Genomic DNA, 22,824 nt, shown 5'->3' on the forward strand with positions numbered 1-22,824 from the left:
CTAATAAACTGTTCAGCACAGACTTTAGAAATCTGGTGGGTAACACATCAAGGCAGCATGTAGATGAACTCAGACTGGTGATGATCTCATGGACAGTTTTGTCAGTTACTGGTGCAAAGTGAGTTAGCTCTAAGTGTCTTGGTGGTTTTAGGGTAATTTTTTTGCATTGTGGGATTTATAGCATTTTTAATGCCCTGAACTTTGTCATTAAAGAATAATGCAAACTCATTACACTTGGATGTGGAAATTAGTTCTAACGGCAGCTGAGCTGGAGGGTTTGTTAATCTGTTTACTGTGGCAAACAGGACACGCGAGTTGCAGCTTCCAATAATTTCAGAGACATATCTTTCCCTAGTTCTACATAAGATTAGGTTGTACATGTTCAGCTTCTCTTTGTAAATCTCTTTTTGAACCTGGAGCTTTGACTTGCGCCATTTCCGTTCGGCCCTGCGGCACTCCCTTTTCTGTGCCCTGACCGAATCATCATTTCTCCACGGCGCCTTCTGCTTATTTTTAACCATTTTAGCCTTTATAGGGGCGATGGTGTCCAGAACATTCAAAACACTAGATGTAACAGAGTTCAACAAATCATTTACATTAGAACATGAGACATTTTCAAAGTTTATCATTTCCATAAACAGTGCACCTGTGCCATCACTTATGTGTCTCCTCTGAACAATTGCAGGACCAACCGGAGGTTTGGGAGAAACAGACAGGTCAAAGAAGACACAGAAATGATCAGACAGAGCAACATCGATCACATTAACATTTGAAATATTTACCCCCTTTGTAATTATGAGATCTAGAGTGTGTCCTTTGCTGTGGGTGGGGCCTCTCACATGCTGAGTAAGACTGAAGGTTTCAAGGACAGCATCAAGCTCTTTAGCGTTTCTGTCACAAATATTATCAACATGCACATTGAAATCACCTGTAATGACCAAACCATCAAAGTCTGTGCATATGACTGAAAGCATCTCAGTAAAATCATCAGTAAAACTTTGGCAGTGCTGGGGAGGCTTGTATAAAACAATGAAGAGAATGGATGGAGACCGTTTTAGCTCCATTTTAAAGGATACATACTCAAATGATGAAAACACCCCAAAAGAACAACCTGCGGATAATTATTTCATCTCTAAAGACAGCACAGACTCCACCCCCTTTTTTGTTTTCTCGTGTTTCAGATTCAAACTTAAAGTTGGGTGGAGCAGATTCTATCAGAACTACATTTCCTGTGTTTTTGTCAAGCCATGTTTCAGTTAAAAACATAAAATCAAGATTATAAGAAGAAATAAAATTATTAATTAAGAGAGATTTGTTACATAAGGATCTGACATTAGTAGCACATTGCTTTTGTCCATCCTATATTGTTATTTATTGTTTGGGGAAAAGGATAGCTGTGTAGTGAAAGAAGATGTAGGTTAAAAAAAGACCCATGATTAGACATTTTGAAGCAATTTGAGCCTATTATGGGTACATAACCCCATAAGCAATATGCACAGGACACTAGCCTCCAAAATCTGGGATTGTGGATTTCAGGTCCGTGATCTAATAGGCCGAGCCAGAAGGATTTTTTATTGGTCTCAAGCTTTCACTGTATTTTTCCAAAGATGCAGTATTGTGGTGGCCAGGTGGTCAAGCCGATGGGCAAGAAATCCATTGGTATTGCTTCATATTTCTTAGAACCCTGCTGGAAACATACCTTTCTCTTCCCCCTGACCAGCAAAGGACGTCACCTGCTTAACAGTGCTTGATTTGTAAATATATAGGTACAGGAACACTTGTGGACTGGGTGATCAGGCCAAAGAAGTTACTGTAACACACAAAAAGTGACACACATGTAAGTAAAGTAACAACTTGTGCCATAACCAGTAAAATATGAATTAAAAAAAAATACAGAATAGAATTTTTTATCCGATCACGGTTTCTGTTCTGTTTCTATTCTATCTGTTCTGTTTTTGTGTATTCTATCATTTCTGAGCATTTTTAATGAAGGGGGATGTAGCTCAGTGGTAGAGCGCATGCTTTGCATGTATGAGGTCCTGGGTTCAATCCCCAGCATCTCCAGGCAATAGTACATCTTTGCTAATTGGCACATTGCGCTGCATTGATTTTTAGAGACCTTCGCTTAAATTCATCACATCAGCACACGTGGAGCCCCAGTGGCCTAATGGATAAGCCAGGGATTGTGAGTTCAAGTCCCATCTGGAGTGTGTCAAAACTGTTTTCCGCTACAGTGAAGTTTTTAAGTAGTTTTGGGCTTTGAGCAGTATAAACGATGGGAGTGTCTGCAGAGCCGCGGCGCGTGGCCGAAACTGCCATGTTATTTTTGTGCCGGCCGCGCGCCGCGGCTCCTGAAACTGCTGCGCTATTTGAACGCGTTTTAGCGCCGTTTTAGACCGCGCCGGGTTAAGGTTAGGGTTAGGGTTAGGGTTAGGGTTTAAGGTTAAGGTTAGGGTAAAGGTTAGGGTTAAGGTTAAGGTTAAGGTTAAGGTTAAGGTTAAGGTTAAGGTTAAGGTTAAGGTTAAGGTTAAGGTTAAAGTTAAGGTTAAGGTTAGGGTTAGGGTTAGCGTTTAGGTTAGGTTTAAGGTTAAGGTTAGGGTTAGCCATGAGGCTATAACGGGCTATAAGGGAAATGCCGCGGTCCCTGAAACTGCGCGGCCATTTGACCGCGCTGCGCCTCTCCAGCCACGGCCATAAATGATAGCTCCTACTCTTTGGCTAATGGATATTCAAAAATCAAAATTGCATCCACAAGCTTAAAAAATCAATAAATACATTGTGGACTGTCACCTTGCCATATTACAAGGCAGTGATTTTTTAGATACCTTTTGTTGAAATATGAAATATGCTTGATAGTGCGTCTTATCCCATCTAAAAAAAAAACTCTATTAAAAATCACAAAGTGGCTCTATTTGGCTGAACCAAAAGCAAAATACAAATCCCGAGATATGTGCTGCTTTAAAAATGCATGTTTAAAAGCTGATGACCCAACTATGCACTGTTCCTTAACCTCTCAAACATCAATTAGGCTTATGTTACAATTCAATCGGTTACTCTTGATCTTTAAATTTCTCATATGGTCTAGGGGTTAGAATTTCTAGTTCTCGCCGAGGCAGCCTGGGCGACATTCCCAACTTCCAATATGGGTATGTCTTGCCAAACCTGAGCTTACAATGCTTAATAAAACATGCTGTCTGCAGATATCATTGAAGCAATCCTGCAAGAATTCATGGAGGGTTAAATCTGGTAACGTAATTGCGTTGGTTTCAGAGAATAATGTGTATCATTTCCACTTTCTTAAACTCAGAGTGTATGCATATTGTTGTTGTGGCCGAGAGGTTAAGGCGATGGACTCGAAATCCATTGGGGTTTCCCCGCACAGGTTCAAATCCTGTCAACAACGTCTGTTTAGCAGCACAGTTTTTGAGGTTTCGTTCCATTCTATAAACCAGCATGTTCGCAGATGTTTAATTTCGGAGCAGTTCTTTCAGAACGAGGGCATGTATGAAATCCTTTGTTCGATCCCCTGCATCTCCATTCAATATTCCGTTGATGGCACAAAGTGAAAGAGGTTGTCTCCAGGTCTTGCTTGGGAAAAAAATCATGACAGGTAATAGGTGGTTATGTAGCTCAGTGTTAGAGCACAGTCTTTCGTTGCGAGATTCAACTTCCACATTCCTTTAAATTTAGATTTCATATTTTGAAGCAATTTGAGTCCATTAGACTTATACAGCCCCATAGGCATAATGCACTGGCCTCTTGAACCAGGGATTGCAGGTTCGAGTCCCATCGATGTTGCCAATCAGCAGAGTGGCGCAGCGGAAGCGTGCTGGGCCCATAACCCAGAGGTGGATAGATCGAAACCATCCTCTGCTAGAATAAGTTTACTTGCATTATAGGGATTGTTCATTAGAATTCATCAAACTAGTCAGTAATGTGTTGGATGATGGAAGCCGATCTTCAGTGAAAGCTCCCGGTTCCACATTACCTTTGAAACTAGGCAAGGCAAGTTTATTTGTAGAGCACATTTCATACACAAGGCAATTCAAAGTGCTTCACACAGCAGGAAAAATGCATTCAAATCACAAAGAAATTACAGAAACAGAAATACAATAAAATTAACTAAATTAAAAATGATCAATCCAACTGATTTTTTAAACTAATAATCACAAACAAAAGAGAAGAGTGCAAAGAAAAAATCCTTTCAATCACATGCGCAGCTAAACAAAACTGTTTTTAGCTTAGATTTGAACATTGTCAGAGTTGAAGCCTGTCTCACATCTTCAGGAAGACTGTTCCAGATTTTAGCTGCATAAAACTGAAACGCAGATTCCCCATGTTTTGTCCTGACTCTGGGCACCAGCAAGAGGCCGGTCCCTGAGGTCCTCAGAGTCCGAGATGGTTCATATGGCACTAACACATCCAAGATGTACTTTGGTGCTAGGCCATGGAGAGACTTGTACACAAGCAGAGCTGCTTTAAAGTCTATTCTCTGAGCCACAGGGAGCCATTGCAGAGACCTGAGAACAGGACTAATGTGATCATACTTCCTGGTTCTAGTCAGGACCCGAGCAGCAGCGTTCTGGATGTACTGCAGCTGTTTTAGAACTCGTTTGGAGAGGCCAGTGAGCAGGCTGTTACAATAGTCTAATCTACTGGAGACAAACGCATGGATAAGTCTCTCTAAATCTGGTTTTGACACTATATTTTTGATTTTGGGAATGTTTTTTCGATGGTAAAAAGCTGCTGATGTTATTTATTTGACGTGGCTATTAAAGTTCAAATCTGAGTCCATTATTACCCCCAGATTTCTAATTTGGTTTGTAGGTTTTAGAGCGAGACTCTGGAGGTGACCGCTAACACTTTCTCTTTGTTTCTGTGGGCCAAAAACAATTATTTCAGTCTTGTTTGAGTTCAGCTGGAGAAAGTTGTTTTGCATCCACAAACTGATCTGTTGGATGCAGTGACAGAGTGAATCTACTGGTCCATAGTCACCTGCCGATAGTGAAACATAGATCTGAGTGTCGTCTGCATAATTGTGATAGGACACATTTTCACTGCGTATCAACTGACCTAACGGCAGCATGTAGAGGTTGAACAGAAGGGGACCCAGGACTGACCCTTGGGGCACTCCACAGGTCAGGGTCATGTGGTCTGAGACACAGCTACCAATTTCAACAAAGTACTTCCTGTCTTCCAGATAGGACCTTAACCAGTTTAGGGCAGTGCCAGTGATGCCCACCCAGTCCTCTAGTCTCTGTAAGAGGATCCCATGATCGACAGTGTCAAAAGCAGCACTCAGATCTAACAGAATTAAGACTGAGGCTTTGCCCGTGTCAGTGTTCAGGCGGATGTCATTTGTCACCTTGACAAGAGCAGTCTCAGTGCTGTGATGAGGTCTAAAACCTGACTGAAAAGCATCAAATGAGTTGTTTATTAAGAGGAAATCTGTGAGCTGTTGGTAAACAACCTTTTCAAGGACTTTGCCCCAAAATGTCAGATTAGAGATGGGCCGGTAATGACTCAGTACTGCGGCATCAAGACTGCTCTTCTTTAGGAGAGGCTTTATGACCGCAGTTTTCAAAGACATTGGGAATGTTCCAGATTGAAGCGACATGTTAACTATGTGAGTGAATTGTGCTAACAAACTGTTCAGCACAGACTTTAGAAATCTGGTGGGTAACACATCAAGGCAGCATGTAGATGAACTCAGACTGGTGATGATCTCATGGACAGTTTTGTCAGTTACTGGTGCAAAGTGAGTTAGCTCTAAGTGTCTTGGTGGTTTTAGGGTAATTTTTTTGCATTGTGGGATTTATAGCATTTTTAATGCCCTGAACTTTGTCATTAAAGAATAATGCAAACTCATTACACTTGGATGTGGAAATTAGTTCTAACGGCAGCTGAGCTGGAGGGTTTGTTAATCTGTTTACTGTGGCAAACAGGACACGCGAGTTGCAGCTTCCAATAATTTCAGAGACATATCTTTCCCTAGTTCTACATAAGATTAGGTTGTACATGTTCAGCTTCTCTTTGTAAATCTCTTTTTGAACCTGGAGCTTTGACTTGCGCCATTTCCGTTCGGCCCTGCGGCACTCCCTTTTCTGTGCCCTGACCGAATCATCATTTCTCCACGGCGCCTTCTGCTTATTTTTAACCATTTTAGCCTTTATAGGGGCGATGGTGTCCAGAACATTCAAAACACTAGATGTAACAGAGTTCAACAAATCATTTACATTAGAACATGAGACATTTTCAAAGTTTATCATTTCCATAAACAGTGCACCTGTGCCATCACTTATGTGTCTCCTCTGAACAATTGCAGGACCAACCGGAGGTTTGGGAGAAACAGACAGGTCAAAGAAGACACAGAAATGATCAGACAGAGCAACATCGATCACATTAACATTTGAAATATTTACCCCCTTTGTAATTATGAGATCTAGAGTGTGTCCTTTGCTGTGGGTGGGGCCTCTCACATGCTGAGTAAGACTGAAGGTTTCAAGGACAGCATCAAGCTCTTTAGCGTTTCTGTCACAAATATTATCAACATGCACATTGAAATCACCTGTAATGACCAAACCATCAAAGTCTGTGCATATGACTGAAAGCATCTCAGTAAAATCATCAGTAAAACTTTGGCAGTGCTGGGGAGGCTTGTATAAAACAATGAAGAGAATGGATGGAGACCGTTTTAGCTCCATTTTAAAGGATACATACTCAAATGATGAAAACACCCCAAAAGAACAACCTGCGGATAATTATTTCATCTCTAAAGACAGCACAGACTCCACCCCCTTTTTTGTTTTCTCGTGTTTCAGATTCAAACTTAAAGTTGGGTGGAGCAGATTCTATCAGAACTACATTTCCTGTGTTTTTGTCAAGCCATGTTTCAGTTAAAAACATAAAATCAAGATTATAAGAAGAAATAAAATTATTAATTAAGAGAGATTTGTTACATAAGGATCTGACATTAGTAGCACATTGCTTTTGTCCATCCTATATTGTTATTTATTTTTTGGGGAAAAGGATAGCTGTGTAGTGAAAGAAGATGTAGGTTAAAAAAAGACCCATGATTAGACATTTTGAAGCAATTTGAGCCTATTATGGGTACATAACCCCATAAGCAATATGCACAGGACACTAGCCTCCAAAATCTGGGATTGTGGATTTCAGGTCCGTGATCTAATAGGCCGAGCCAGAAGGATTTTTTATTGGTCTCAAGCTTTCACTGTATTTTTCCAAAGATGCAGTATTGTGGTGGCCAGGTGGTCAAGCCGATGGGCAAGAAATCCATTGGCATTGCTTCATATTTCTTAGAACCCTGCTGGAAACATACCTTTCTCTTCCCCCTGACCAGCAAAGGACGTCACCTGCTTAACAGTGCTTGATTTGTAAATATATAGGTACAGGAACACTTGTGGACTGGGTGATCAGGCCAAAGAAGTTACTGTAACACACAAAAAGTGACACACATGTAAGTAAAGTAACAACTTGTGCCATAACCAGTAAAATATGAATTAAAAAAAAATACAGAATAGAATTTTTTATCCGATCACGGTTTCTGTTCTGAAACCGTGATCTGTTTCTGAGCATTTTTAATGAAGGGGATGTAGCTCAGTGGTAGAGCGCATGCTTTGCATGTATGAGGTCCTGGGTTCAATCCCCAGCATCTCCAGGCAATAGTACATCTTTGCTAATTGGCACATTGCGCTGCATTGCTTTTTAGAGACCTTCGCTTAAATTCATCACATCAGCACACGTGGAGCCCCAGTGGCCTAATGGATAAGCCAGGGATTGTGAGTTCAAGTCCCATCTGGAGTGTGTCAAAACTGTTTTCCGCTACAGTGAAGTTTTTAAGTAGTTTTGGGCTTTGAGCAGTATAAACGATGTGAGTGTCTGCAGAGCCGCGGCGCGCGGCCGAAACTGCCATGTTATTTTTGTGCCGGCCGCGCGCCGCGGCTCCTGAAACTGCTGCGCTATTTGAACGCGTTTTAGCGCCGTTTTAGACCGCGCCGGGTTAAGGTTAGGGTTAGGGTTAGGGTTTAAGGTTAAGGTTAAGGTTAGGGTAAAGGTTAGGGTTAAGGTTAAGGTTAAGGTTAAGGTTAAGGTTAAGGTTAAGGTTAAGGTTAAGGTTAAGGTTAAGGTTAGGGTTAGGGTTAGGGTTAGGGTTAGCGTTTAGGTTAGGGTTAAGGTTAAGGTTAGGGTTAGCCATGAGGCTATAACGGGCTATAAGGGAAATGCCGCGGTCCCTGAAACTGCGCGGCCATTTGACCGCGCTGCGCCTCTCCAGCCACGGCCATAAATGATAGCTCCTACTCTTTGGCTAATGGATATTCAAAAATCAAAATTGCATCCACAAGCTTAAAAAAATCAATAAATACATTGTGGACTGTCACCTTGCCATATTACAAGGCAGTGATTTTTTAGATACCTTTTGTTGAAATATGAAATATGCTTGATAGTGCGTCTTATCCCATCTAAAAAAAAAACTCTATTAAAAATCACAAAGTGGCTCTATTTGGCTGAACCAAAAGCAAAATACAAATCCCGAGATATGTGCTGCTTTAAAAATGCATGTTTAAAAGCTGATGACCCAACTATGCACTGTTCCTTAACCTCTCAAACATCAATTAGGCTTATGTTACAATTCAATCGGTTACTCTTGATCTTTAAATTTCTCATATGGTCTAGGGGTTAGAATTTCTAGTTCTCGCCGAGGCAGCCTGGGCGACATTCCCAACTTCCAATATGGGTATGTCTTGCCAAACCTGAGCTTACAATGCTTAATAAAACATGCTGTCTGCAGATATCATTGAAGCAATCCTGCAAGAATTCATGGAGGGTTAAATCTGGTAACGTAATTGCGTTGGTTTCAGAGAATAATGTGTATCATTTCCACTTTCTTAAACTCAGAGTGTATGCATATTGTTGTTGTGGCCGAGAGGTTAAGGCGATGGACTCGAAATCCATTGGGGTTTCCCCGCACAGGTTCAAATCCTGTCAACAACGTCTGTTTAGCAGCACAGTTTTTGAGGTTTCGTTCCATTCTATAAACCAGCATGTTCGCAGATGTTTAATTTCGGAGCAGTTCTTTCAGAACGAGGGCATGTATGAAATCCTTTGTTCGATCCCCTGCATCTCCATTCAATATTCCGTTGATGGCACAAAGTGAAAGAGGTTGTCTCCAGGTCTTGCTTGGGAAAAAAATCATGACAGGTAATAGGTGGTTATGTAGCTCAGTGTTAGAGCACAGTCTTTCGTTGCGAGATTCAACTTCCACATTCCTTTAAATTTAGATTTCATATTTTGAAGCAATTTGAGTCCATTAGACTTATACAGCCCCATAGGCATAATGCACTGGCCTCTTGAACCAGGGATTGCAGGTTCGAGTCCCATCGATGTTGCCAATCAGCAGAGTGGCGCAGCGGAAGCGTGCTGGGCCCATAACCCAGAGGTGGATAGATCGAAACCATCCTCTGCTAGAATAAGTTTACTTGCATTATAGGGATTGTTCATTAGAATTCATCAAACTAGTCAGTAATGTGTTGGATGATGGAAGCCGATCTTCAGTGAAAGCTCCCGGTTCCACATTACCTTTGAAACTAGGCAAGGCAAGTTTATTTGTAGAGCACATTTCATACACAAGGCAATTCAAAGTGCTTCACACAGCAGGAAAAATGCATTCAAATCACAAAGAAATTACAGAAACAGAAATACAATAAAATTAACTAAATTAAAAATGATCAATCCAACTGATTTTTTAAACTAATAATCACAAACAAAAGAGAAGAGTGCAAAGAAAAAATCCTTTCAATCACATGCGCAGCTAAACAAAACTGTTTTTAGCTTAGATTTGAACATTGTCAGAGTTGAAGCCTGTCTCACATCTTCAGGAAGACTGTTCCAGATTTTAGCTGCATAAAACTGAAACGCAGATTCCCCATGTTTTGTCCTGACTCTGGGCACCAGCAAGAGGCCGGTCCCTGAGGTCCTCAGAGTCCGAGATGGTTCATATGGCACTAACACATCCAAGATGTACTTTGGTGCTAGGCCATGGAGAGACTTGTACACAAGCAGAGCTGCTTTAAAGTCTATTCTCTGAGCCACAGGGAGCCATTGCAGAGACCTGAGAACAGGACTAATGTGATCATACTTCCTGGTTCTAGTCAGGACCCGAGCAGCAGCGTTCTGGATGTACTGCAGCTGTTTTAGAACTCGTTTGGAGAGGCCAGTGAGCAGGCTGTTACAATAGTCTAATCTACTGGAGACAAACGCATGGATAAGTCTCTCTAAATCTGGTTTTGACACTATATTTTTGATTTTGGGAATGTTTTTTCGATGGTAAAAAGCTGCTGATGTTATTTATTTGACGTGGCTATTAAAGTTCAAATCTGAGTCCATTATTACCCCCAGATTTCTAATTTGGTTTGTAGGTTTTAGAGCGAGACTCTGGAGGTGACCGCTAACACTTTCTCTTTGTTTCTGTGGGCCAAAAACAATTATTTCAGTCTTGTTTGAGTTCAGCTGGAGAAAGTTGTTTTGCATCCACAAACTGATCTGTTGGATGCAGTGACAGAGTGAATCTACTGGTCCATAGTCACCTGCCGATAGTGAAACATAGATCTGAGTGTCGTCTGCATAATTGTGATAGGACACATTTTCACTGCGTATCAACTGACCTAACGGCAGCATGTAGAGGTTGAACAGAAGGGGACCCAGGACTGACCCTTGGGGCACTCCACAGGTCAGGGTCATGTGGTCTGAGACACAGCTACCAATTTCAACAAAGTACTTCCTGTCTTCCAGATAGGACCTTAACCAGTTTAGGGCAGTGCCAGTGATGCCCACCCAGTCCTCTAGTCTCTGTAAGAGGATCCCATGATCGACAGTGTCAAAAGCAGCACTCAGATCTAACAGAATTAAGACTGAGGCTTTGCCCGTGTCAGTGTTCAGGCGGATGTCATTTGTCACCTTGACAAGAGCAGTCTCAGTGCTGTGATGAGGTCTAAAACCTGACTGAAAAGCATCAAATGAGTTGTTTATTAAGAGGAAATCTGTGAGCTGTTGGTAAACAACCTTTTCAAGGACTTTGCCCCAAAATGTCAGATTAGAGATGGGCCGGTAATGACTCAGTACTGCGGCATCAAGACTGCTCTTCTTTAGGAGAGGCTTTATGACCGCAGTTTTCAAAGACATTGGGAATGTTCCAGATTGAAGCGACATGTTAACTATGTGAGTGAATTGTGCTAACAAACTGTTCAGCACAGACTTTAGAAATCTGGTGGGTAACACATCAAGGCAGCATGTAGATGAACTCAGACTGGTGATGATCTCATGGACAGTTTTGTCAGTTACTGGTGCAAAGTGAGTTAGCTCTAAGTGTCTTGGTGGTTTTAGGGTAATTTTTTTGCATTGTGGGATTTATAGCATTTTTAATGCCCTGAACTTTGTCATTAAAGAATAATGCAAACTCATTACACTTGGATGTGGAAATTAGTTCTAACGGCAGCTGAGCTGGAGGGTTTGTTAATCTGTTTACTGTGGCAAACAGGACACGCGAGTTGCAGCTTCCAATAATTTCAGAGACATATCTTTCCCTAGTTCTACATAAGATTAGGTTGTACATGTTCAGCTTCTCTTTGTAAATCTCTTTTTGAACCTGGAGCTTTGACTTGCGCCATTTCCGTTCGGCCCTGCGGCACTCCCTTTTCTGTGCCCTGACCGAATCATCATTTCTCCACGGCGCCTTCTGCTTATTTTTAACCATTTTAGCCTTTATAGGGGCGATGGTGTCCAGAACATTCAAAACACTAGATGTAACAGAGTTCAACAAATCATTTACATTAGAACATGAGACATTTTCAAAGTTTATCATTTCCATAAACAGTGCACCTGTGCCATCACTTATGTGTCTCCTCTGAACAATTGCAGGACCAACCGGAGGTTTGGGAGAAACAGACAGGTCAAAGAAGACACAGAAATGATCAGACAGAGCAACATCGATCACATTAACATTTGAAATATTTACCCCCTTTGTAATTATGAGATCTAGAGTGTGTCCTTTGCTGTGGGTGGGGCCTCTCACATGCTGAGTAAGACTGAAGGTTTCAAGGACAGCATCAAGCTCTTTAGCGTTTCTGTCACAAATATTATCAACATGCACATTGAAATCACCTGTAATGACCAAACCATCAAAGTCTGTGCATATGACTGAAAGCATCTCAGTAAAATCATCAGTAAAACTTTGGCAGTGCTGGGGAGGCTTGTATAAAACAATGAAGAGAATGGATGGAGACCGTTTTAGCTCCATTTTAAAGGATACATACTCAAATGATGAAAACACCCCAAAAGAACAACCTGCGGATAATTATTTCATCTCTAAAGACAGCACAGACTCCACCCCCTTTTTTGTTTTCTCGTGTTTCAGATTCAAACTTAAAGTTGGGTGGAGCAGATTCTATCAGAACTACATTTCCTGTGTTTTTGTCAAGCCATGTTTCAGTTAAAAACATAAAATCAAGATTATAAGAAGAAATAAAATTATTAATTAAGAGAGATTTGTTACATAAGGATCTGACATTAGTAGCACATTGCTTTTGTCCATCCTATATTGTTATTTATTTTTTGGGGAAAAGGATAGCTGTGTAGTGAAAGAAGATGTAGGTTAAAAAAAGACCCATGATTAGACATTTTGAAGCAATTTGAGCCTATTATGGGTACATAACCCCATAAGCAATATGCACAGGACACTAGCCTCCAAAATCTGGGATTGTGGATTTCAGGTCCGTGATCTAATAGGCCGAGCCAGAAGGATTTTTTATTGGTCTCAAGCTTTCACTGTATTTTTCCAAAGATGCAGTATTGTGGTGGCCAGGTGGTCAAGCCGATGGGCAAGAAATCCATTGGCATTGCTTCATATTTCTTAGAACCCTGCTGGAAACATACCTTTCTCTTCCCCCTGACCAGCAAAGGACGTCACCTGCTTAACAGTGCTTGATTTGTAAATATATAGGTACAGGAACACTTGTGGACTGGGTGATCAGGCCAAAGAAGTTACTGTAACACACAAAAAGTGACACACATGTAAGTAAAGTAACAACTTGTGCCATAACCAGTAAAATATGAATTAAAAAAAAATACAGAATAGAATTTTTTATCCGATCACGGTTTCTGTTCTGAAACCGTGATCTGTTTCTGAGCATTTTTAATGAAGGGGATGTAGCTCAGTGGTAGAGCGCATGCTTTGCATGTATGAGGTCCTGGGTTCAATCCCCAGCATCTCCAGGCAATAGTACATCTTTGCTAATTGGCACATTGCGCTGCATTGCTTTTTAGAGACCTTCGCTTAAATTCATCACATCAGCACACGTGGAGCCCCAGTGGCCTAATGGATAAGCCAGGGATTGTGAGTTCAAGTCCCATCTGGAGTGTGTCAAAACTGTTTTCCGCTACAGTGAAGTTTTTAAGTAGTTTTGGGCTTTGAGCAGTATAAACGATGTGAGTGTCTGCAGAGCCGCGGCGCGCGGCCGAAACTGCCATGTTATTTTTGTGCCGGCCGCGCGCCGCGGCTCCTGAAACTGCTGCGCTATTTGAACGCGTTTTAGCGCCGTTTTAGACCGCGCCGGGTTAAGGTTAGGGTTAGGGTTAGGGTTTAAGGTTAAGGTTAAGGTTAGGGTAAAGGTTAGGGTTAAGGTTAAGGTTAAGGTTAAGGTTAAGGTTAAGGTTAAGGTTAAGGTTAAGGTTAAGGTTAAGGTTAGGTTAGGGTTAGGGTTAGGGTTAGCGTTTAGGTTAGGGTTAAGGTTAAGGTTAGGGTTAGCCATGAGGCTATAACGGGCTATAAGGGAAATGCCGCGGTCCCTGAAACTGCGCGGCCATTTGACCGCGCTGCGCCTCTCCAGCCACGGCCATAAATGATAGCTCCTACTCTTTGGCTAATGGATATTCAAAAATCAAAATTGCATCCACAAGCTTAAAAAAATCAATAAATACATTGTGGACTGTCACCTTGCCATATTACAAGGCAGTGATTTTTTAGATACCTTTTGTTGAAATATGAAATATGCTTGATAGTGCGTCTTATCCCATCTAAAAAAAAAACTCTATTAAAAATCACAAAGTGGCTCTATTTGGCTGAACCAAAAGCAAAATACAAATCCCGAGATATGTGCTGCTTTAAAAATGCATGTTTAAAAGCTGATGACCCAACTATGCACTGTTCCTTAACCTCTCAAACATCAATTAGGCTTATGTTACAATTCAATCGGTTACTCTTGATCTTTAAATTTCTCATATGGTCTAGGGGTTAGAATTTCTAGTTCTCGCCGAGGCAGCCTGGGCGACATTCCCAACTTCCAATATGGGTATGTCTTGCCAAACCTGAGCTTACAATGCTTAATAAAACATGCTGTCTGCAGATATCATTGAAGCAATCCTGCAAGAATTCATGGAGGGTTAAATCTGGTAACGTAATTGCGTTGGTTTCAGAGAATAATGTGTATCATTTCCACTTTCTTAAACTCAGAGTGTATGCATATTGTTGTTGTGGCCGAGAGGTTAAGGCGATGGACTCGAAATCCATTGGGGTTTCCCCGCACAGGTTCAAATCCTGTCAACAACGTCTGTTTAGCAGCACAGTTTTTGAGGTTTCGTTCCATTCTATAAACCAGCATGTTCGCAGATGTTTAATTTCGGAGCAGTTCTTTCAGAACGAGGGCATGTATGAAATCCTTTGTTCGATCCCCTGCATCTCCATTCAATATTCCGTTGATGGCACAAAGTGAAAGAGGTTGTCTCCAGGTCTTGCTTGGGAAAAAAATCATGACAGGTAATAGGTGGTTATGTAGCTCAGTGTTAGAGCACAGTCTTTCGTTGCGAGATTCAACTTCCACATTCCTTTAAATTTAGATTTCATATTTTGAAGCAATTTGAGTCCATTAGACTTATACAGCCCCATAGGCATAATGCACTGGCCTCTTGAACCAGGGATTGCAGGTTCGAGTCCCATCGATGTTGCCAATCAGCAGAGTGGCGCAGCGGAAGCGTGCTGGGCCCATAACCCAGAGGTGGATAGATCGAAACCATCCTCTGCTAGAATAAGTTTACTTGCATTATAGGGATTGTTCATTAGAATTCATCAAACTAGTCAGTAATGTGTTGGATGATGGAAGCCGATCTTCAGTGAAAGCTCCCGGTTCCACATTACCTTTGAAACTAGGCAAGGCAAGTTTATTTGTAGAGCACATTTCATACACAAGGCAATTCAAAGTGCTTCACACAGCAGGAAAAATGCATTCAAATCACAAAGAAATTACAGAAACAGAAATACAATAAAATTAACTAAATTAAAAATGATCAATCCAACTGATTTTTTAAACTAATAATCACAAACAAAAGAGAAGAGTGCAAAGAAAAAATCCTTTCAATCACATGCGCAGCTAAACAAAACTGTTTTTAGCTTAGATTTGAACATTGTCAGAGTTGAAGCCTGTCTCACATCTTCAGGAAGACTGTTCCAGATTTTAGCTGCATAAAACTGAAACGCAGATTCCCCATGTTTTGTCCTGACTCTGGGCACCAGCAAGAGGCCGGTCCCTGAGGTCCTCAGAGTCCGAGATGGTTCATATGGCACTAACACATCCAAGATGTACTTTGGTGCTAGGCCATGGAGAGACTTGTACACAAGCAGAGCTGCTTTAAAGTCTATTCTCTGAGCCACAGGGAGCCATTGCAGAGACCTGAGAACAGGACTAATGTGATCATACTTCCTGGTTCTAGTCAGGACCCGAGCAGCAGCGTTCTGGATGTACTGCAGCTGTTTTAGAACTCGTTTGGAGAGGCCAGTGAGCAGGCTGTTACAATAGTCTAATCTACTGGAGACAAACGCATGGATAAGTCTCTCTAAATCTGGTTTTGACACTATATTTTTGATTTTGGGAATGTTTTTTCGATGGTAAAAAGCTGCTGATGTTATTTATTTGACGTGGCTATTAAAGTTCAAATCTGAGTCCATTATTACCCCCAGATTTCTAATTTGGTTTGTAGGTTTTAGAGCGAGACTCTGGAGGTGACCGCTAACACTTTCTCTTTGTTTCTGTGGGCCAAAAACAATTATTTCAGTCTTGTCTGAGTTCAGCTGGAGAAAGTTGTTTTGCATCCACAAACTGATCTGTTGGATGCAGTGACAGAGTGAATCTACTGGTCCATAGTCACCTGCCGATAGTGAAACATAGATCTGAGTGTCGTCTGCATAATTGTGATAGGACACATTTTCACTGCGTATCAACTGACCTAACGGCAGCATGTAGAGGTTGAACAGAAGGGGACCCAGGACTGACCCTTGGGGCACTCCACAGGTCAGGGTCATGTGGTCTGAGACACAGCTACCAATTTCAACAAAGTACTTCCTGTCTTCCAGATAGGACCTTAACCAGTTTAGGGCAGTGCCAGTGATGCCCACCCAGTCCTCTAGTCTCTGTAAGAGGATCCCATGATCGACAGTGTCAAAAGCAGCACTCAGATCTAACAGAATTAAGACTGAGGCTTTGCCCGTGTCAGTGTTCAGGCGGATGTCATTTGTCACCTTGACAAGAGCAGTCTCAGTGCTGTGATGAGGTCTAAAACCTGACTGAAAAGCATCAAATGAGTTGTTTATTAAGAGGAAATCTGTGAGCTGTTGGTAAACAACCTTTTCAAGGACTTTGCCCCAAAATGTCAGATTAGAGATGGGCCGGTAATGACTCAGTACTGCGGCATCAAGACTGCTCTTCTTTAGGAGAGGCTTTATGACCGCAGTTTTCAAAGACATTGGGAATGTTCCAGATTGAAGCGACATGTTAACTATGTGAGTGAATTGTGCTAACAAACTGTTCAGCACAGACTTTAGAAATCTGGTGGGTAACACATCAAGGCAGCATGTAGATGAACTCAGACTGGTGATGATCTCATGGACAGTTTTGTCAGTTACTGGTGCAAAGTGAGTTAGCTCTAAGTGTCTTGGTGGTTTTAGGGTAATTTTTTTGCATTGTGGGATTTATAGCATTTTTAATGCCCTGAACTTTGTCATTAAAGAATAATGCAAACTCATTACACTTGGATGTGGAAATTAGTTCTAACGGCAGCTGAGCTGGAGGGTTTGTTAATCTGTTTACTGTGGCAAACAGGACACGCGAGTTGCAGCTTCCAATAATTTCAGAGACATATCTTTCCCTAGTTCTACATAAGATTAGGTTGTACATGTTCAGCTTCTCTTTGTAAATCTCTTTTTGAACCTGGAGCTTTGACTTGCGCCATTTCCGTTCGGCCCTGCGGCACTCCCTTTTCTGTGCCCTGACCGAATCATCATTTCTCCACGGCGCCTTCTGCTTATTTTTAACCATTTTAGCCTTTATAGGGGCGATGGTGTCCAGAACATTCAAAACACTAGATGTAACAGAGTTCAACAAATCATTTACATTAGAACATGAGACATTTTCAAAGTTTATCATTTCCATAAACAGTGCACCTGTGCCATCACTTATGTGTCTCCTCTGAACAATTGCAGGACCAACCGGAGGTTTGGGAGAAACAGACAGGTCAAAGAAGACACAGAAATGATCAGACAGAGCAACATCGATCACATTAACATTTGAAATATTTACCCCCTTTGTAATTATGAGATCTAGAGTGTGTCCTTTGCTGTGGGTGGGGCCTCTCACATGCTGAGTAAGACTGAAGGTTTCAAGGACAGCATCAAGCTCTTTAGCGTTTCTGTCACAAATATTATCAACATGCACATTGAAATCACCTGTAATGACCAAACCATCAAAGTCTGTGCATATGACTGAAAGCATCTCAGTAAAATCATCAGTAAAACTTTGGCAGTGCTGGGGAGGCTTGTATAAAACAATGAAGAGAATGGATGGAGACCGTTTTAGCTCCATTTTAAAGGATACATACTCAAATGATGAAAACACCCCAAAAGAACAACCTGCGGATAATTATTTCATCTCTAAAGACAGCACAGACTCCACCCCCTTTTTTGTTTTCTCGTGTTTCAGATTCAAACTTAAAGTTGGGTGGAGCAGATTCTATCAGAACTACATTTCCTGTGTTTTTGTCAAGCCATGTTTCAGTTAAAAACATAAAATCAATATTATAAGAAGAAATAAAATTATTAATTAAGAGAGATTTGTTACATAAGGATCTGACATTAGTAGCACATTGCTTTTGTCCATCCTATATTGTTATTTATTTTTTGGGGAAAAGGATAGCTGTGTAGTGAAAGAAGATGTAGGTTAAAAAAAGACCCATGATTAGACATTTTGAAGCAATTTGAGCCTATTATGGGTACATAACCCCATAAGCAATATGCACAGGACACTAGCCTCCAAAATCTGGGATTGTGGATTTCAGGTCCGTGATCTAATAGGCCGAGCCAGAAGGATTTTTTATTGGTCTCAAGCTTTCACTGTATTTTTCCAAAGATGCAGTATTGTGGTGGCCAGGTGGTCAAGCCGATGGGCAAGAAATCCATTGGCATTGCTTCATATTTCTTAGAACCCTGCTGGAAACATACCTTTCTCTTCCCCCTGACCAGCAAAGGACGTCACCTGCTTAACAGTGCTTGATTTGTAAATATATAGGTACAGGAACACTTGTGGACTGGGTGATCAGGCCAAAGAAGTTACTGTAACACACAAAAAGTGACACACATGTAAGTAAAGTAACAACTTGTGCCATAACCAGTAAAATATGAATTAAAAAAAAATACAGAATAGAATTTTTTATCCGATCACGGTTTCTGTTCTGTTTCTATTCTATCTGTTCTGTTTTTGTGCATTCTATCATTTCTGAGCATTTTTAATGAAGGGGATGTAGCTCAGTGGTAGAGCGCATGCTTTGCATGTATGAGGTCCTGGGTTCAATCCCCAGCATCTCCAGGCAATAGTACATCTTTGCTAATTGGCACATTGCGCTGCATTGCTTTTTAGAGACCTTCGCTTAAATTCATCACATCAGCACACGTGGAGCCCCAGTGGCCTAATGGATAAGCCAGGGATTGTGAGTTCAAGTCCCATCTGGAGTGTGTCAAAACTGTTTTCCGCTACAGTGAAGTTTTTAAGTAGTTTTGGGCTTTGAGCAGTATAAACGATGGGAGTGTCTGCAGAGCCGCGGCGCGCGGCCGAAACTGCCATGTTATTTTTGTGCCGGCCGCGCGCCGCGGCTCCTGAAACTGCTGCGCTATTTGAACGCGTTTTAGCGCCGTTTTAGACCGCGCCGGGTTAAGGTTAGGGTTAGGGTTAGGGTTTAAGGTTAAGGTTAGGGTAAAGGTTAGGGTTAAGGTTAAGGTTAAGGTTAAGGTTAAGGTTAAGGTTAAGGTTAAGGTTAAGGTTAAGGTTAAGGTTAAGGTTAAGGTTAAGGTTAAAGTTAAGGTTAAGGTTAGGGTTAGGGTTAGCGTTTAGGTTAGGGTTAAGGTTAAGGTTAAGGTTAAGGTTAGGGTTAGCCATGAGGCTATAACGGGCTATAAGGGAAATGCCGCGGTCCCTGAAACTGCGCGGCCATTTGACCGCGCTGCGCCTCTCCAGCCACGGCCATAAATGATAGCTCCTACTCTTTGGCTAATGGATATTCAAAAATCAAAATTGCATCCACAAGCTTAAAAAAATCAATAAATACATTGTGGACTGTCACCTTGCCATATTACAAGGCAGTGATTTTTTAGATACCTTTTGTTGAAATATGAAATATGCTTGATAGTGCGTCTTATCCCATCTAAAAAAAAAACTCTATTAAAAATCACAAAGTGGCTCTATTTGGCTGAACCAAAAGCAAAATACAAATCCCGAGATATGTGCTGCTTTAAAAATGCATGTTTAAAAGCTGATGACCCAACTATGCACTGTTCCTTAACCTCTCAAACATCAATTAGGCTTATGTTACAATTCAATCGGTTACTCTTGATCTTTAAATTTCTCATATGGTCTAGGGGTTAGAATTTCTAGTTCTCGCCGAGGCAGCCTGGGCGACATTCCCAACTTCCAATATGGGTATGTCTTGCCAAACCTGAGCTTACAATGCTTAATAAAACATGCTGTCTGCAGATATCATTGAAGCAATCCTGCAAGAATTCATGGAGGGTTAAATCTGGTAACGTAATTGCGTTGGTTTCAGAGAATAATGTGTATCATTTCCACTTTCTTAAACTCAGAGTGTATGCATATTGTTGTTGTGGCCGAGAGGTTAAGGCGATGGACTCGAAATCCATTGGGGTTTCCCCGCACAGGTTCGAATCCTGTCAACAACGTCTGTTTAGCAGCACAGTTTTTGAGGTTTCGTTCCATTCTATAAACCAGCATGTTCGCAGATGTTTAATTTCGGAGCAGTTCTTTCAGAACGAGGGCATGTATGAAATCCTTTGTTCGATCCCCTGCATCTCCATTCAATATTCCGTTGATGGCACAAAGTGAAAGAGGTTGTCTCCAGGTCTTGCTTGGGAAAAAAATCATGACAGGTAATAGGTGGTTATGTAGCTCAGTGTTAGAGCACAGTCTTTCGTTGCGAGATTCAACTTCCACATTCCTTTAAATTTAGATTTCATATTTTGAAGCAATTTGAGTCCATTAGACTTATACAGCCCCATAGGCATAATGCACTGGCCTCTTGAACCAGGGATTGCAGGTTCGAGTCCCATCGATGTTGCCAATCAGCAGAGTGGCGCAGCGGAAGCCTGCTGGGCCCATAACCCAGAGGTCGATAGATCGAAACCATCCTCTGCTAGAATAAGTTTACTTGCATTATAGGGATTGTTCATTAGAATTCATCAAACTAGTCAGCAATGTGTTGGATGATGGAAGCCGATCTTCAGTGAAAGCTCCCGGTTCCACATTACCTTTGAAACTAGGCAAGGCAAGTTTATTTGTAGAGCACATTTCATACACAAGGCAATTCAAAGTGCTTCACACAGCAGGAAAAATGCATTCAAATCACAAAGAAATTACAGAAACAGAAATACAATAAAATTAACTAAATTAAAAATGATCAATCCAACTGATTTTTTAAACTAATAATCACAAACAAAAGAGAAGAGTGCAAAGAAAAAATCCTTTCAATCACATGCGCAGCTAAACAAAACTGTTTTTAGCTTAGATTTGAACATTGTCAGAGTTGAAGCCTGTCTCACATCTTCAGGAAGACTGTTCCAGATTTTAGCTGCATAAAACTGAAACGCAGATTCCCCATGTTTTGTCCTGACTCTGGGCACCAGCAAGAGGCCGGTCCCTGAGGTCCTCAGAGTCCGAGATGGTTCATATGGCACTAACACATCCAAGATGTACTTTGGTGCTAGGCCATGGAGAGACTTGTACACAAGCAGAGCTGCTTTAAAGTCTATTCTCTGAGCCACAGGGAGCCATTGCAGAGACCTGAGAACAGGACTAATGTGATCATACTTCCTGGTTCTAGTCAGGACCCGAGCAGCAGCGTTCTGGATGTACTGCAGCTGTTTTAGAACTCGTTTGGAGAGGCCAGTGAGCAGGCTGTTACAATAGTCTAATCTACTGGAGACAAACGCATGGATAAGTCTCTCTAAATCTGGTTTTGACACTATATTTTTGATTTTGGCAATGTTTTTTCGATGGTAAAAAGCTGCTGATGTTATTTATTTGACGTGGCTATTAAAGTTCAAATCTGAGTCCATTATTACCCCCAGATTTCTAATTTGGTTTGTAGGTTTTAGAGCGAGACTCTGGAGGTGACCGCTAACACTTTCTCTTTGTTTCTGTGGGCCAAAAACAATTATTTCAGTCTTGTCTGAGTTCAGCTGGAGAAAGTTGTTTTGCATCCACAAACTGATCTGTTGGATGCAGTGACAGAGTGAATCTACTGGTCCATAGTCACCTGCCGATAGTGAAACATAGATCTGAGTGTCGTCTGCATAATTGTGATAGGACACATTTTCACTGCGTATCAACTGACCTAACGGCAGCATGTAGAGGTTGAACAGAAGGGGACCCAGGACTGACCCTTGGGGCACTCCACAGGTCAGGGTCATGTGGTCTGAGACACAGCTACCAATTTCAACAAAGTACTTCCTGTCTTCCAGATAGGACCTTAACCAGTTTAGGGCAGTGCCAGTGATGCCCACCCAGTCCTCTAGTCTCTGTAAGAGGATCCCATGATCAACAGTGTCAAAAGCAGCACTCAGATCTAACAGAATTAAGACTGAGGCTTTGCCCGTGTCAGTGTTCAGGCGGATGTCATTTGTCACCTTGACAAGAGCAGTCTCAGTGCTGTGATGAGGTCTAAAACCTGACTGAAAAGCATCAAATGAGTTGTTTATTAAGAGGAAATCTGTGAGCTGTTGGTAAACAACCTTTTCAAGGACTTTGCCCCAAAATGTCAGATTAGAGATGGGCCGGTAATGACTCAGTACTGCGGCATCAAGACTGCTCTTCTTTAGGAGAGGCTTTATGACCGCAGTTTTCAAAGACATTGGGAATGTTCCAGATTGAAGCGACATGTTAACTATGTGAGTGAATTGTGCTAACAAACTGTTCAGCACAGACTTTAGAAATCTGGTGGGTAACACATCAAGGCAGCATGTAGATGAACTCAGACTGGTGATGATCTCATGGACAGTTTTGTCAGTTACTGGTGCAAAGTGAGTTAGCTCTAAGTGTCTTGGTGGTTTTAGGGTAATTTTTTTGCATTGTGGGATTTATAGCATTTTTAATGCCCTGAACTTTGTCATTAAAGAATAATGCAAACTCATTACACTTGGATGTGGAAATTAGTTCTAACGGCAGCTGAGCTGGAGGGTTTGTTAATCTGTTTACTGTGGCAAAC

General features: G+C 41.5%; 8 non-coding genes across 8 annotated transcripts; all 8 read left to right on the forward strand.

Annotated features, from left to right (window-relative positions):
* The first annotated feature begins 1,992 nt into the window (after positions 1 to 1,992).
* trnaa-ugc (transfer RNA alanine (anticodon UGC)) lies at positions 1,993 to 2,064 on the forward strand. Its single transcript has one exon. It is a non-coding gene; the product is annotated as a tRNA-Ala (tRNA).
* Positions 2,065 to 3,321: 1,257 nt separating this feature from the next.
* Positions 3,322 to 3,403, forward strand: trnas-cga (transfer RNA serine (anticodon CGA)). The gene has a single exon. It is a non-coding gene; the product is annotated as a tRNA-Ser (tRNA).
* Positions 3,404 to 7,606: 4,203 nt separating this feature from the next.
* Positions 7,607 to 7,678, forward strand: trnaa-ugc (transfer RNA alanine (anticodon UGC)). The gene has a single exon. It is a non-coding gene; the product is annotated as a tRNA-Ala (tRNA).
* Positions 7,679 to 8,930: 1,252 nt separating this feature from the next.
* On the forward strand, positions 8,931 to 9,012 carry trnas-cga (transfer RNA serine (anticodon CGA)). Its single transcript has one exon. It is a non-coding gene; the product is annotated as a tRNA-Ser (tRNA).
* Positions 9,013 to 13,215: 4,203 nt separating this feature from the next.
* On the forward strand, positions 13,216 to 13,287 carry trnaa-ugc (transfer RNA alanine (anticodon UGC)). Its single transcript has one exon. It is a non-coding gene; the product is annotated as a tRNA-Ala (tRNA).
* A 1,251-nt stretch (positions 13,288 to 14,538) lies between these two features.
* trnas-cga (transfer RNA serine (anticodon CGA)) lies at positions 14,539 to 14,620 on the forward strand. Its single transcript has one exon. It is a non-coding gene; the product is annotated as a tRNA-Ser (tRNA).
* A 4,228-nt stretch (positions 14,621 to 18,848) lies between these two features.
* trnaa-ugc (transfer RNA alanine (anticodon UGC)) lies at positions 18,849 to 18,920 on the forward strand. Its single transcript has one exon. It is a non-coding gene; the product is annotated as a tRNA-Ala (tRNA).
* A 1,282-nt stretch (positions 18,921 to 20,202) lies between these two features.
* Positions 20,203 to 20,284, forward strand: trnas-cga (transfer RNA serine (anticodon CGA)). Its single transcript has one exon. It is a non-coding gene; the product is annotated as a tRNA-Ser (tRNA).
* Positions 20,285 to 22,824: the final 2,540 nt, after the last annotated feature.

This window comes from Eucyclogobius newberryi, unplaced genomic scaffold (assembly GCF_026437365.1).
Source record: "Eucyclogobius newberryi isolate DKJ021-1_F unplaced genomic scaffold, fEucNew1.0.hap1 SCAF_60, whole genome shotgun sequence".
Lineage (NCBI taxonomy): Eukaryota > Metazoa > Chordata > Actinopteri > Gobiiformes > Gobiidae > Eucyclogobius > Eucyclogobius newberryi.